We start from the raw sequence: 15928 nt of genomic DNA, 5'->3' as shown, positions 1-15928 counted from the left end.
CCAGAGAATCTTGTTTCTCATGGTCTGAGAGTCCTTTAGATGCCTTTTGGTAAACTCCAAGTGAGCTGTCATGTGCCTTTTTCCGAGGAGTGGCTTCCATCTGGCCACTCTACCATAAAGGCCTGATTGGTGGAGTGCTGCAGATATAGTTGTCCTTCCAGAAGGTTCTCCCATCTTCACAGAGGAACTCTGTAGCTCTGTCAGAGTGACCATCGGGTTCCTGGTCACCTCCCTGACCAAGGCCCTTCTCCCCCGATTGCTCAATTCGGCTGGGCGGCCAGCTCTATGAAGAGTCCTGGTGGTTCCAAAGTTCTTATATTTAAGAATGACGGAGGCCAATGTGCTCTTTGGGACCTGCAATGCTGCAGAAATTGTTTTATACCCTTCCCCAGATCTGAGTCTCGACACAATCCTGTCTCGGAGGTCTACGGACAATTCCTTCGTCTTCATGACTTGGTTTTTGCTCTGGCATGCATTGGAAAGGCCTTTCCAAATCATGTACAATCAATTTAATTTACCACTGGTGGACTCCTATCAAGTTGTAGAAACATCTCAAGGATAATCAATGGAAACAGGATGAACCTAAGCTCAATTTTGAATGTCATAGCAAAGGGTCTGAATACTTATGTAAATGTGGTATTTTAGTTATTTATTTTTAATTACTTTACAAAAATTTCTAAACACCTGTTTTCGCTTCTACGTTCTGGGGTATTGTGTGTAGATTGATGATTAAAAAAATGAATTTAATCCATTTTAAAATAAGGCTGAAACGTAACAAAATGTGGAAAAAGTTAAGGGGTCTGAATACTTTCTGAATGCACTGTAGGTGGCATTGCACCTATGACTGTACAGGAAAATGTTATGGAAAGAGGAGTTACTGTTGGTAGATATAGATGAAGGAACTGGAGTGTCCCAAAGAAGTCGACTCTTTAGAATAGTGAAAAGAAAGCATAAAATAAAGTTTAGTAACAAGGAAATGAAGATGCTGGTTTACAAAAAAGAAAAAAGTGCTGGAGAACCTCGATGAGTCAGGTGGACAGGCAGCATCTCTGGAGAGAAGGAATGGGTGACGTTTCGGGTCGAGACCCTTCTTCAGATTGAAAGCAAGCATGCAGGTACAGCAGGCAGTGAAGAAAGCTAATGGCATGTTGGCCTTCATTGCGAGAGGATTTGAATTTAGAAGCAAGAAGGTCCTACTGCAGTTGTACAGGGCCCTGGTGAGACAGCAACTGGAGTATTGTGTGCAATTTTGGTCTCCTAATTTGAGGAAGGACGTTATTGCTATTGAGGGAAAGCAGCATAGGTTCAGCAAGTTAATTCCCAGGATGGCAGGACTGACATATGATGAAAGAATGGGTTGACTGGGCTTGTATTCACTGGAATTTAGAAGTACGAGAGGAGATCTCATAGAAACATATAAAATTCTTAAGGATTAGACAGGATAGATGCAGGAAAAATGTTCCCGATGTTGGGGGAGTCCAGAAACAGGGATTTTAAGGATAGAGTTTAAGGATAAGGGGTAGGCCATTTAGGACTGGGATGAGGAAAAACTTTTTCACCCGAAGAGATGTGAATAATTAAGAAACACCCCAGAATTAATGGGACAGAAAGCTCACGAAGGAATAGGAGAGAAATGGCCGTGTAATAGGAATTGATCTGGAAGCTGAGAGGAGCAAAGGATTAAAAGTACTATATATGAATGCGCGAAGTATAAGAAGTAAAGTGGATGCGCTTGAGGCTCAGTTAGAGATTGGTAGGTATGACATTGTGGGGATTACAGAGACGTGACTGCAGAAGGATCAGGACTGGGAACTAAATATTCAGGGTTATACGTCCTATAGAAAGGACAGGCAGGTGGGCAGAGGAGGTGGGGTAGCTCTGTTGGTGCGGGATAGAATTCAGTCCCTTGCGAGGGGTGACACTGGGACTGACGATGTAGAGTCACTGTGGATAGAGTTGAGGAATTGTAAAGGTATGAAGTCACTAATGGGAGTTATCTACAGACTCCCAAACAGTAGCCTGGATATAGGGTGTAAGTTGCAGCAGGAGTTAAAATTGACATGTAACAAAAGTAATGCCACTGTGGTTATGGGGGATTTCAATATGCAGGTAGACTGGGAAAATCAGGTTGGTTATGGACACCAAGAAAGGGAGTTTGTAGAGTGCCTCCGAGGTGGATTCTTAGAGCAGCTTGTACTAGAGCCTACCAGAGAGAAGGTAATTCTGGATTTAGTGTTGTCCAATGAACCAGATTTAACAAGGGAACTCAAGGTAAAGGAACCGCTTGGAGGTAGTGACCATAATATGATTAGTTTTAATCTGCAATTTGAGAGTGGATGTGTTATATTTGGACTTCCAGAAGGCTTTCGACAAGGTCCCACATAAGAGATTAGTATGCAAACTTAAAGCACACGGTATTGTGGGTTCAGTATTGATGTTGATAGAGAACTGGCTGGCAGACAGGAAGCAAAGAGTAGGAATAAACGGGTCCTTTTCAGAATGGCAGGCAGTGACTAGTGGGGTTCCGCAAGGCTCAGTGCTGGGACCCCAGCTATTTACAATATATATTAATGATTTAACGAGGGAATTGAATGCAACACCTCCACGTTCGCGGATGACACAAAGCTGGGGGGCAATGTTAGCTGTGAGGAGGATGCTAGGAGGCTGCAACGTGACTTGGATAGGTTAGGTGAGTGGGAAAATGCATGGCAGATGCAGTATAATGTGGATAAATGTGAGGTTCTCCACTTTGGTGGCAAGAACAGGAAAGCAGACTATTATCTGAATGGTGGCCGATTAGGAGATGGGGAGATGCAACGAGACCTGGGTGTCGTGGTACACCAGTCATTGAAAGTAGGCATGCAGGTGCAGCAGGCAGTGAAGAAAGCAAATGGTATGTTGGCATTCATAGCGAGGGGATTTGAGTATAGGAGCAGGGAGGTTCTGCTGCAGTTGTACAGGGCATTGGTGAGACCACAGCTGGAGTATTGCGTATAGTTTTGGTCTCCTAATCTGAGGAAAGACATTCTTGCCATAGAGGTTCACCAGATTGATTCCTGGGATGGCAGGACTTTCATATGATGAAAGACTGGATAGACTCGGCTTGTACTCGCTGGAATTTAGAAGATTGAGGGGGGATCTTATAGAAACTTACAAAATTCTAAAGGGGTTGGACAGGCTGGATGCAGGAAGATTGTTCCCGATGTTGGGGAAGTCCAGAACAAGGGGTCACAGTTTAAGGATAAGGGGGAAGTCATTTAGGACCGAGATGAGAACGTTTTTTTTCACACAGAGAGTGGTGAATCTGTGGAATTCTCTGCCACAGAAGGTAGTTGAGGCCAGTTCATTGGCTATATTTAAGAGGGAGTTAGATGTGGGCCTTGTAGCTAAAGGGATCAGGGGGTATGGAGAGAAGGCAGGTACGGGATACTGAGTTGGATGATCAGCCATGATCATATCGAATGGCGGTGCAGGCTCGAAGGGCCGAATGGCCTTCTCCTGCACCTATTTTCTATGTTTCTATGTTTCTATGAGAGGGAGAAGGTTAAACCAGGAATGTCGGTGTTGCAGTTGAACAAAGGGAACTATGAAGGCATGAGAGAGGTGCTGGCCATGGTTGAATGGAAAAGGATCCTAGCAGGAATGAAGATGGAGCAGCAATGGCAGGAATTCCTTGGCATAATCCAGGAGATGCAGGATCATTTCATTCCAAAGAGGAAGAAAGATTCTCAGAGGCAACCGTGGCTGACAAGGGAAATTAGAGATGGAATAAAACTAAAAGAAAAAATGTATACGATAGCAAAGAGTAGCGGGAAGCCAGAGGATTGGGCAACTTTCAAAGGACAACAGAAGATAGCAAAAAGGGCAATAAGGGCTGAAAAGATGAGGTACAAAGCGAAGTTGGCAAAGAATATAAAGAAGGATAGTAAAAGCTTCTTTAGGTATGTTAAGATAAAAAGATAAATAAAGACAAATGGGGTCCCTTGAAGGCAGAAACGGGTGAAATTATTATGGGTTACAAGGAAATGGCGGAAGAGTTGAACAGGTACTTCGGATCTGTCTTCACTAAGGAAGACACAAACAATCTCCCAGATGTACTACTAATGGAGAGAGGATCAAGGGAGACAGAGGAACTGAAAGAAATTTGCATTAGGCGAGAAATAATATTGGGTAGACTGATGGAACTGAAGGCTGATAAATCCCCAGGGCCTGACGGTCTGCATCCCAGGGTCCTCAAGGCGGTGGCTCAAGAAATTGTGGACGCATTGGTGATCATTTTCCAATGTTCAATAGATTCAGAATCAGTTCCTGTGGATTGGAGGGTAGCTAATGTTATCCCACCTTTCAAGAAAGGAGCGAGAGAGAAAACGGGTGATTATAGACCAGTTAGCATGACATCGGTGGTGGGGAAGATGCTGGAGTCAATTATTAAAGAGGTAATAATGGTGCATTTGGATAGCGGTAAAAGGATTGGTCCAAGTCAGCATGAATTTATGAAGGGGAAATCCTGCTTGACTAATCTTCTGGAATTTTTTGAGGATGTGACAAGTAAAATGATGAAGGAGAGCCAGTGGATGTAGTGTCTCTAGATATTCAGAAAGCTTTTGATAAGGTACCACAAGGGAGGTTGGTGAGCAAAATTAGAGCACATAGTATTGGGGGTAGGGTATTGACATGGACAGAGAATTGGTCGGCAGACAGGAAACAAAGCGTAGGAATAAACAGGTCCTTTTCAGAATGGCAGGCAGTGGAGAGTGGAGTGCCGCAAGGCTCAGTGCTGGGACCGCAACTACTTACAATATATATTAATGATTTGGATGATGGAATTAGAAGTAACACTAGAAAATTTGTGGATGACACAAAGCTGGGTGGCAGTGTGAACTGCAAAGAGGATGTTAGGAGGTTGCAGGGTGATTTGGGTAGGTTGAGTGAGTGGGCAGATGCATGGCAGATGTAGTGTAATGTAGATAAATGTGAGGTTATCCACTTTGGTGGCAAAAATAAGGAGGCAGATTATTATCTCAATGGTATCAGATTAGTTAAAGGGGAAGTGCAACGAGACCTTGGTGTCCTTGTACACCAGTCACTGAAAGTGAGCATGCAGGTACAGCAGGCAGTGAAGAAAGCTAATGGCATGTTGGCCTTCATACCGAGAGGATTTGAGTACAGGAGCGAAGAAGTCCTTCTGCAGATGCATAGGGCCTTGGTGAGCCCACATCTGGAGTATTGTGTGCAGTTTTGGTCACCTAATTTGAGGAAGGACGTCCTTGCTATTGAGGCAGTGCAGCGTAGGTTCACGAGGTTAATCCCTGGGATATAGGGACTGTCATATGAGGAAAGATTTGAAAGACTGGGCTTGTATTCACTGGAGTTTAGAAGGATGAGAGGGGATCTGATAGAGACGTATAAAATCATAAAAGGACTAAACAAGCTGGATGCAGGAAAAAAATTCCCAATGTTGGGGGAGTCCAGAACCAGGGGACACGGTCTAAGAATAAAGGGGAGGCCATTTAAAACTGAGGTGAGAAGAAACTTCTTCACCCAGAGTTGTGAATTTGTGGAATTCTCTGCCACAGAAGGCAGTGGAGGCCGATTCACTGGATGAATTTTAAAGAGAGTTAGATAGTGCTCTAAGGGCTAGTGGAATCAAGGGATATGGGGAGAAGGCTGGCACAGGTTACTGATTGTGGATGATCAGCCATGATCACAATGAATGGCGGTGCTGGCTCGAGGGGCCAAATGGCCTCCTCCTGCACCTGTTTTCTATGTTTCTATATGGAAGTGGGGGGAGGGGGGGGAAGAGAAAGGGGGAAGGTGCAGTTTTGTATTTACCTAAAATTGGAGAATTCAATGTTAATATCATTGGGTTGTAAACTACCCAAGAGGAATACGAAGTGCTGTTCCTCCAGTTGTGCGTGTCCTCACTCTGGCGATAGAGGAGGCCCAGGACAGTAAGGTCAATATGGAAATGGGATGAGGAGTTAAAAGGGTTCACAACTGGGAGATCCAGAAGGCCTTAGTGGACCAAGTGCAAGTGTTTGGCAAAATGGTTCCCGAGTCTACACTTAAGCTCGCTGAGAAGAAAGTTTATCTGCTTGTGACATCTCATTAGAGGTGTCAGTCTACAGTGAATGATGTGATGTGAATGATTGTCTGGAATTACATTCCGTCTCAGTTGCCAATATCTGCAACTGGACACCTTCAGAGTGTAGGGCTCTTAAAAAGGTCGGGTTGTGAAGCATGCAGCACACAAAGTTATCCATGGGCTGCATCCTGGGCTCTCATTCCGAATACCAAGATAACATCCTATCCGAGTCTCTTGATCGTTCAATGGCTCTCACTGGTTCAATTGGTGCTCACCTGTATAATTTGGAGCATGGCAGAGACAAGGAGAAAGGAAGGGTCAATGTGTACCGTATTGTGACAATAGAAAGATACAGAAAACCATCAACTACTCCAGAATCAATTGGTTACACAAGCTCCCATGAAACAGAAGGATTCAGCATGAGAAATTTTATTTCAGATCACAGACCAACTAGACATTCAGAAAATGATAAATGTTGAAATTAATTGTGTGAAAAATCTCAGTGGTACAATCCATCATGCCCTGGTCCTTCAGGAATTCAATAATCCTAATAAAGCTATGTGCATATATGACTAACGAGATGTAATTTCTTGTTCTTTAGAGGTCTTGAAGCCTCAAATGGCAATGTAAATCAGCGGCTTGCCACATACTATGATATTTGAAATAAATAAGCCATTCCTGTTACCTGCCACGGTGCAGTTTTGGTAATTGACCTTTATGTCTATAGATGGAGCAGTCTAACTAATGATGGGTGTCTGAAGGTTTTCTTACATTTGAAAAGTCTCTGGATATATTGCTCCACCGAAAGTAGAAGCATGGATCGCTAACTATCTTGACCTGTCGTGACCCAGCACATAGATGTACCTTGTTATTTGTTGAACTATGCTTTAGATGACTATACCACGCTAGAAATCCTTTATAAAGTGAACTTCTATAATCATACATGAAGTAAATTATAATATAAATGGCTATGATCTCAAATACAACCCTTTTAACTGTCAATTATTGAGAAGACATGGGTACTGGATTAATGCAAGCACCCCACATTTATTCTCTGGTCTTTTTTAATTCACCACTCAGAATTGCATCCAAGTCAGTAAATTATTAATTCAGGAAAACTCCACATGATCGATCTTAATCAAAAGCCACTTGCATTTACATAACAAATGTAATAACATGTCCCAAGGCATCTTTTAGAGCATTAATAAATATAAAATTTTCACCAAGCTACCTAAGGGAAAATGAGGGTTGATGAGGTATCCAGAAGCTTGGTCGATGGGAGATTTTAAGTGGCATCTTGAAGGAGACATGAAACTTAAGGATTCAGCAGTCTAATACATAATCATTAACAATGGGAGGCGGCACAGTGGCACAGCAGTAGAGCCACTGCCTTACAGCGCCAGAGACCCGAGTTCAATCCTGACTACAGGTGCTGTCTGTACAGAATTTACACATTCTCCCTGTGACCATGTGGGTTTTTTCAGGGTGCTCTGGTTTCTACGTTAATTGGCTTCTGTAAATTGTCCCTCGTGTGTAGGAAAGAACTGGTATACATTGATCGTTGATGATTGTTGGTCAGTGCAGACTCAGTGGTCCGAAGAGCCAATTTCCACACTGCATTTCTAAACTAAACTAAAACTAATCACTAATACATGGGAAGCCATAAATGAAGCATTTTGATAATACGTGGGTTTGAAGGAGATCAGACACCAGAGGAATTTTACAACAAAGATAGTCATCAAGCAATTATTCATACAGGGAGAACAGGATTGTAAATGAATGAGGAACTGGTACAAGTTGTGACATGAATGGCAGACTTCTGAACGAGGGATGATAGGATGCTGACTAGAGGTTTCAGCAGATGGACCAAGGAACAGCAGCACTCGGTCACATTGTACAGATAATAGGATGATCTTAGTAATAAAATAAATCACTGGTCAGAGTTCATCTTGGAGTCAAATAAGACATGAAAGTTGCAAAACGTTTAGCTCAGCCTCAGATAGTTGGCAGGAGATGCGGTGAAACTATAATAGACCAGAGGCAATGACTTTGATTTTCTCCAATTTAGTTGAAAATTATTATTCATCCAGAACTAAATGCTACTCAATGGAATACATTAGGAGGCAGTAAAAGGGCTCAAAGTTAGTGGTAATGTAGAAGTCTACATGAAAGAATACATGTAAAACCTGACGATGGAGAATAAATTGGATCGGTGTGGAAAATGAATATTGGGTTGTGCTATGCTATTAACCTATGCTTACTCAAACTGGGGTACGTGTATAAAACTTGTACTGCCTGATTATTTTAATTATTTTAGCATTCAGCCAGCTTGAAGAATTGATTGTCTTAGAATCTAGTTTTAAATCGACTGATATGACAAAGCCAGCTTGCAACTCTTGAGAAGAAGAAACATTATGATTACAGCAGATGGTGTAAGTAATTGAGTTAACTATAGCTCTTTTCTCTGGTCTCTAATGTCAAATGGGCATTAAAAAAATGAAAAAGATGGATGAGGCATTAACTGAATGGGTTCATCAAACCTAATGCTACTGACCCTTCTATCTTACATTGAGAATGGAATACATCTACATACTTGCATATTTTTAACTGCTACTAATTTCACGGTGGTTGGTTGTGTGGTGGTGTTTATTTCACCGACCAGGAGAAAGCAGTCTGCTTGACTGATGCGCCATCAACTAAGCCGTTTCATTCCCTTCACCTCCAGTACACAATGGCAGCAGTATGTATTATCTGCAAAATGACGTGCCATTATTCCTCTGCAACTATTCCAGCAGCACCTCCTAAACCTGAGAACTCTACCACCAAAATAGACAAGGCCAATGGAGCATGGAAACAATTAGAAAATAATACTCTGTCCTACCTAGATAGCCATCCTTTTTCATCTAGCCTTATATCATCAGTCATTCATCATCCCTGGGCATAAATTCTGGAACTCCCTACCCAGCTGTACTATGGGAGTACTGTCATCAGAAGGAATGCAGTTGTTCAAAGTAATGGCAAACTATTACCTTCTTAAGGACAATTAGGGATGAACAGTCATTGTTCTCCTTGCCAACCTCGCTTAAATCATGAAAAATGAATACATTTTTTAAAAAGGTGGTTAACAAAAGTATATACCAAAAAATTCTGAAGGACTCAATAGAGACAAAAAGCCCACTCCAATAGTAAAATTTGTAATTCTGTGCTATAAACAAAGTAAAGAAAGTGGCAATTCTCTAGACATATTTTGAATTTTAATAGGCAGCGTGTCCCTTCTCGATAGTCGAGTTGTGTTATCACTTGAAGAGTGTGCAGCTTATCTACCCCAAAATAGTTTAAACATTTTCAGGATTATGTATGGCCAGAATAAGAAAGGTGAAGAATGAAAATGAATATAAATAATCTCTGATTGCTGTTTAAAGCCATTAATTGCAAACATATTTAATTGTATAGATGGAGGAGAACCCCAAACTCAAGTGCCCGCAGATTCTCATTTGTTAAGATTTGAGTGGATCTGCTGAATTCTAAGTAGAATATCAAGGCTATTAATTTCTTTATGGTTATTTTGTTTTTAACTCAAGTCAATATAGATTTTGCGCTTTTCTACCCTTCCTCTGTTTTCTATTCTACTTATTTCTTCAGTCATTTTCCTCTCCTCCCAATTACTGTGCCTATTCTCTGCCAAATCCTGCTCCCTCCCAAAAGATGTTGATGGTCACAAGCAGCACTAAAATAAAAACCCAAACCAGAATAAATTTGATCAATGAAGTTACTTAAAATAAACAACAATATCAAGTTTAAAGAAGAGTCCTGACATGAAACATCATCTGTCCATTTCCTTCCACAGATGCTGCCTGGCCTGTTGAGTTCCTCCAGCAGTTTGTTTTTTGCTCAAGATTTCAGTATCTGCAATCTCTTGTGTCTCAATAATCCAACATTTCATGATTCAAATTTTAATAACAAAATATTTAACTTGGCTTTTAAAAGTTATAATATTAATGAAGTAGTAAATCAAAATTACTGCCAAGTGTTTATTCTTGTGGGTAAGTGGGAAGCTCTGGCTAATGGCAAAGGGCCTCTAAATAAGTTAACTTCTATTTCCATTTGAAAGGCACTTCAGATTTTAAATTAACAGCACAGGTGAATCATGGTAAACTGAAATTGCAACAATTTATATTCTTTATATTCAACTCTAATCTTTGTGGCGGTGTTAAGTGTTACCAATAATTAAAAGAATGGAAATCATATTACTGATGGACAAATCCACTCCAGGAATACATTATGACTGGTTTCTAAGTAAGTATGGAAAATGTGGAATTAATTTTGATACATGAATGTTTCCCACGCTATGGGAGAATTCATGATATTTATGCTGTCTTTGGAGAACAATTCAATTCAATCTAGGATATAAGTCATCACCCACTGAGAACCCCAAATTGAATACATTTCGGATGCTCAGGCTACACTTCCAGTTGGACTACATTTACAGCATCAAAACATTTGAAACTGTATTAATGAGGAGTGTAAAAGGATACACGAGGATTACCATCACGATCTAAAAGTTACGTCCCAATCTGGAGAGATTGCAAAACAGGAGGACAGCAAAAATATCATGCCATAGATTAAGATAACCTACTCCACACCAATAGATCAGATCAACAGTTTCCAGTCATGTCACACGATTCATGAATGGATGATGAACACTTAAATAATAAATGGGAAAAGCAGATCAAACAATATTCCCATTTTCAATGAATGCATAGGCCAATATTTGCCATATGCTTCAGTCAAAAGTGATGAATTAATGATGGTACGTTTCCACCACCGTAGAGAACAGTCTGCAGCTGATTCAATTTGTTTTATAGACAATAGACAATAGACAATAGGTGCAGGAGTAGGCCATTCAGCCCTTCGAGCCAGCACCGCCATTCAATGCGATCATGGCTGATCACTCTCAATCAGTACCCCGTTCCTGCCTTCTCCCCATACCCCCTCACTCCGCTATCCTTAAGAGCTCTATCCAGCTCTCTCTTGAAAGCATCCAACGAACTGGCCTCCACTGCCTTCTGAGGCAGAGAATTCCACACCTTCACCACTCTCTGACTGAAAAAGTTCTTCCTCATCTCCGTTCTAAATGGCCTACCCCTTATTCTTAAACTGTGGCCCCTTGTTCTGGACTCCCCCAACATTGGGAACATGTTTCCTGCCTCTAATGTGTCCAATCCCCTAATTATCTTATATGTTTCAATAAGATCCCCCCTCATCCTTCTAAATTCCAGTGTATACAAGCCTAATTGCTCCAGCCTTTCAACATACGACAGTCCCGCCATTCCGGGAATTAACCTAGTGAACCTACGCTGCACGCCCTCATCATCATCATCATCATATATATACAGCCGGAAACAGGCCTTTTCGGCCCACCAAGTCCGTGCCGCCCAGAGATCCACGTACATTAACACTATCCTACACCCACTAGGGACAATTTTTACATTAACCCAGCCAATTAACCTACATACCTGTACGTCTTGCCCTCAATAGCAAGAATATCCTTCCTCAAATTTGGAGACCAAAACTGCACACAGTACTCCAGGTGCGGTCTCACCAGGGCCCGGTACAACTGTAGAAGGACCTCTTTGCTCCTATACTCAACTCCTCTTGTTACGAAGGCCAACATTCCATTGGCTTTCTTCACTGCCTGCTGTACCTGCATGCTTCCTTTCAGTGACTGATGCACTAGGACACCCAGATCTCGTTGAACATCCCCTCTTCCTAACTTGACACCATTCAGATAATAATCTGCCTTTCTATTCTTACTTCCAAAGTGAATAACCTCACATTTATCTACATTAAACTGCATCTGCCATGTATCCGCCCACTCACACAACCTGTCCAAGTCACCCTGCAGCCTTATTGCATCTTCCTCACAATTCACACTACCCCCCAGCTTAGTATCATCTGCAAATTTGCTAATGGTACTTTTAATCCCTTCATCTATGTCATTAATGTATATCGTAAATAGCTGGGGTCCCAGCACCGAACCTTGCGGTACCCCACTGGTCACTGCTTGCCATTCCGAAAGGGACCCATTTATCCCCACTCTTTGCTTTCTGTCTGTCAACCAATTTTTAATCCATGTCAGTACCCTACCCCCAATACCATGTGCTCTAATTTTGCCCACTAATCTCATATGTGGGACCTTGTCGAAGGCTTTCTGAAAGTCGAGGTACACCACATCCACCGACTCTCCCCTGTCAATTTTCCTAGTTACATCCTCAAAAAATTCCAGTAGATTTGTCAAGCATGATTTCCCCTTCGTAAATCCATGCTGACTCGGAATGATCCTGTTACTGCTATCCAAATGCTCAGCAATTTCGTCTTTTATAATTGACTCCAGCATCTTCCCCACCACTGATGTCAGACTAACTGGTCTATAATTACCCGTTTTCTCTCTCCCTCCTTTCTTAAAAAGTGGGATAACATTTGCTATCCTCCAATCCACAGGAACTGATCCTGAATCTATAGAACATTGAAAAATGATCTCCAATGCTTCCACTATTTCTAGAGTCACCTCCTTAAGTACCCTGGGATGCAGACCATCAGGCCCTGGGGATTTATCAGCCTTCAGTCCCATCAGTCTACCCAAAACCATTTCCTGCCTAATGTGGATTTCCTTCAGTTCCTCCATCACCCTAGGTTCTCCGGCCCCTAGAACATTTGGGAGATTGTGTGTATCTTCCTCAGTGAAGACAGATCCAAAGTAACGGTTTAACTCGTCTGCCATTTCTTTGTTCCCCATAATAAATTCCCCTGCTTCTGTCTTCAAGGGACCCACATTTGCCTTGACTATTTTTTTTCCTCTTCACGTACCTAAAAAAAACTTTTGCTATCCTCCTTTATATTATTGGCTAGTTTACCCTCGTACCTCATCTTTTCTCCCCGTATTGCCTTTTTAGTTAACTTTTGTTGCTCTTTAAAAGAGTCCCAATCCTCTGTCTTCCCACTCTTCTTTGCTATGTTATACTTCCTCTCCTTAATTTTTATGCTGTCCTTGACTTCCCTTGTCAGCCACAGGTGTCTCTTACTCCCCTTAGAGTCTTTCCGCCTCTTTGGGATAAATTGATCCTGCAACCTCTGCATTATTCCCAGGAATACCTGCCATTGCTGTTCTACCGTCTTCCCTGCTAGGACCTCCTTCCAGTCAATTTTGGCCAGCTCCCGCCTCATGCCTCTGTAATCCCCTTTGCTATACTGTAATACTGACACTTCCGATTTTCCCTTCTGCCTTTCCATTTGCAGAGTAAAACTTATCATGTTGTGATCACTGCCTCCTAATGGCTCTTTTACCTCTAGTCCCCTTATCAGATCAGGATCATTACACAACACTAAATCCAGAATTGCCTTCTCCCTGGTAGGCTCCAGTACAAGCTGTTCTAAGAATCCATCTCGAAGGCACTCTACAAACTCTCTTTCCTGGGGTCCATTTCCAACCTGATTTTCCCAGTCTACCTGCATGTTGAAATCTCCCATAACCACCATAGCATTACATTTGTGACACGCCAATTTTATCTCCTGATTCAACTTGCACCCTATGTCGAGGCTACTGTTTGGGGGCCTATAGATAACTCCCATTAGGGTCTTTTTACCCTTACAATTCCTCATTTCTATCCATACTGATTCAACATCTCCTGATTCTATGTCACCCCTTGCAAGGGAATTAATATAATTTCTTACCAGCAGAGCAACCCCACCCCCTCTGCCCACCTGTCTGTCTTTTCTATACGTTGTGTACCCCTGAATATTCAGTTCCCAGCCCTGGTCCTCTTGTAGCCATGTCTCAGTGATCCCTACAACATCATACTTGCCCATGACTAACTGAGCCTCAAGCTCATCCACTTTATTTTTTATACTACGCGCATTTAAGTACAACACTTTAACTTCTGTATTTACCTCCCCTCTCACATCGGTCACAAATGGCCCTGCCCTTAATCTCTTTTCCCCTCTAGAACTTCTGTTCCCATTCTTCCGAGAGTCTTCTGCAATATCTCCTGTATTCCCTTTAACCTCATCTTCATATTCACAATTTGTTAACCCCTCCCCCCCACTACTTAGTTTAAAGCCACAGGTGTCGCACTAGCAAACCTGCCTGCCAGAATGTTTGTCCCCCTGCTGTTAAGATGTAACCCGTCCCTTTTGTACAAGTCACCCCTAGCCCAGAAGAGATCCCAGTGGTCCAGAAATTTAAATCCCTGCTCTCTGCACCAGCCCCTCAGCCATAAATTCATACCCTCTATCTCCCTGTTCCTGGCCTCACCAGCAGAGATAACCACCTTCGACGTCCTACTTCTCAGTCTTTTTCCTAACTCTCTAAACTCCCGCTGTAGCACCTCCTTCCTCTTCCACCAAGAAAAAGCTAAGAACAGAACGCACAGCAAAGGTTATGAGCTGAGACAACAACCCTGCTGTGGCACTGATGCACAAGCACCATGCCACCTGCTAAGTTATTCGAGTGCAGATACAACACTGGTGTCTATGCGACAATGTGGAAAGTTGTTCAGGTATATCACTTCATAAATAGCAGGACAAATCTAATCCAGCTGATTATTGCCTTATCATTCTATTCTCTAATATCAGCAGTGATGGATTTTATTATTGACAGTGCAATCAAGCAGAGGTTACTCACCAATAATGTGCTCAATGATGCTCATTTTTGATTTTATGATTGAGAATTCAGGAACTCCAGACCAGATCGCAACCTCAATCCAAGTTTGCACAAAATGAAGATTAACACCATAGGTGAAGCTCTATATAGCAAGGAATCATTACATTTTGTGAGGTATTAAGGTAGCCTGCACAAACCGAAGGCCATTAGGAATTGATATACAAAATTCTCCACTCCCTGGTCTCATCTCACGTAAAGACAATCAGCTGTGGAGGTTAATTCTCCCAATTACCGGACATTACTGCAGAAGATTTTCAAGAAAGTACCAAACATATTCAACTCCTTCATCAATATCCTTCCCCCCCCCACATCCCCACAAACCTCGTTCCATTGCCACATCAGAACTGCAAAAAGATTGCTGGGTGTTGTGTTTAATTCCATTCACAATTCTTCAGAACATATAATTGTAAATTCCAATAATCCATAAGACCTAGCCATCATTAAGGCATGACTATGACAATTAATGGCAATGCCATGACTAACAATCTAGCCGTTGCAATTTTATCTATAGCAATCATGCAAATGCTGTGGCATGTAAAATAAAAGTATCAAAGCCTGGGTATCTTGCTGAGAGTGACTCAATCCCCAATTTTCCAAAACTTTTCACCTCTACAAGGTTGCATGAACTCTCCACTCATCTACCTGTGCATCTTCACCAATATTCAAAACCATCCAGGCCAGCACAGCTTGATTAACATCCCACCCACCAACCTAAATTCCTCAAGTCATAGTCATACGGCATAGAAACGGGCCTTTTGGCCCAGCATATCCATATCACCCTTACCCCAACACTGTCACAATGTGGCTGTGTTGTTCACCAAGTACACTATGCACCAGATTCACTTGCCTACACTTTTCCAAACTACCAAAGTCATGACATCGACTAGCTCTAAGGTAAAGGGTAGTAGCCACTCAGATACATCACTTACACGGTTCCCTCCAACTTAAAGACTGTCCTCATTTAGAAATACATCAGCATCATTTCATTGCCTCTAGATTTAAATCCTGGAACTCCCCATCCAACAACAGAGTGGGAGTACCTTCATCAGAAGGACTGCAACGATTCAAGGCGGCAGCTCACCACCACCTTCTGAAGGACAATTACGATGGGCAATTAGCGATGG

General features: G+C 42.1%; 1 protein-coding gene across 2 annotated transcripts in view; it reads right to left on the bottom strand.

Annotated features, from left to right (window-relative positions):
- The window catches only part of LOC144600018 (gamma-aminobutyric acid receptor subunit beta-2), a 103597-nt gene that overhangs the window by 61076 nt on the left and 26593 nt on the right, over window positions 1-15928 (bottom strand). The gene's annotated exons all lie outside the window — the stretch shown is intronic.

This window comes from Rhinoraja longicauda, chromosome 14 (assembly GCF_053455715.1).
Source record: "Rhinoraja longicauda isolate Sanriku21f chromosome 14, sRhiLon1.1, whole genome shotgun sequence".
Classification (NCBI taxonomy): Eukaryota; Metazoa; Chordata; class Chondrichthyes; order Rajiformes; family Arhynchobatidae; genus Rhinoraja; species Rhinoraja longicauda.
The sequence above is the reverse complement of the archived record's forward strand: the minus strand, read 5'-3'. Positions and strand labels throughout refer to the sequence as shown.